This window comes from Etheostoma spectabile, chromosome 10 (assembly GCF_008692095.1).
Source record: "Etheostoma spectabile isolate EspeVRDwgs_2016 chromosome 10, UIUC_Espe_1.0, whole genome shotgun sequence".
Lineage (NCBI taxonomy): Eukaryota > Metazoa > Chordata > Actinopteri > Perciformes > Percidae > Etheostoma > Etheostoma spectabile.
In genome coordinates this window covers 11,193,208-11,193,911 of record NC_045742.1, presented here as the reverse complement: position 1 = coordinate 11,193,911, position 704 = coordinate 11,193,208, and the positions used below count along the sequence as shown (strand labels likewise).

At 41.8% G+C, this 704-nt stretch overlaps 1 long non-coding RNA gene across 1 annotated transcript in view; it reads right to left on the bottom strand.

Annotated features, from left to right (window-relative positions):
- The window catches only part of LOC116696766 (uncharacterized), a 12,496-nt gene that overhangs the window by 3,752 nt on the left and 8,040 nt on the right, over window positions 1–704 (bottom strand). The gene's annotated exons all lie outside the window — the stretch shown is intronic.

The window sequence follows — 704 nt, the reverse complement described above, 5'->3', positions numbered from 1 at the left end:
TTGGTGTAAGAAATAGCTCATATGAAAAGCTAAAACCCTCCCAAATGGTAATCAATGCACTGAAATAAATTAGTTTTACTGAAACAAGATTTATCTTTTAAACAAGACAGAAAGGTCAAATTTTGGCAAAACAAAAGTTTTGTCGCCTGAACAGAAATTGAACAAATTTACTGCAAATACTAAAATATGTCAGCAAATTAAATAGCGGTGCGTGGTGAGATCCAAATTTAATATCTTGTATGACTTCCATGAGCTTGAAGGACTGCATCCATGCGGTTTGGCAAGGATTCATACAATGTATTGATGAAGTCATCAGGAATAGCTAGGAAAGCAGTCTTGCATGCCTCTCAGAGTTCATCAATATTTGGTTGGTTTCCATGCTTCCTTTTCATCTACCCCACATGTGCTCAATGATGTTCATGTCTGGTGACTGGGCCGGCCAATCCGGAGCATCTTGATCTTCTTCGCCTTGAGGAACTTTGAAGTGGAGATGGAAGTATGCGATGGAGCACCCTCCTGCTGCAGAATTTGGCCTCTTTTATGGTTGGGAATATAGCGGTAGCTAAGATTCTTGGTATTGAGACTATGAGTGCCTGCCACCCTGCAGATCTCTCACACACCCCCATACTGGATGTTACCCCAGACCATGAATTTTCCGCCACCAAACTTCAGTTTTCTGGGTGAATCTTGGATCCATGCGGGCT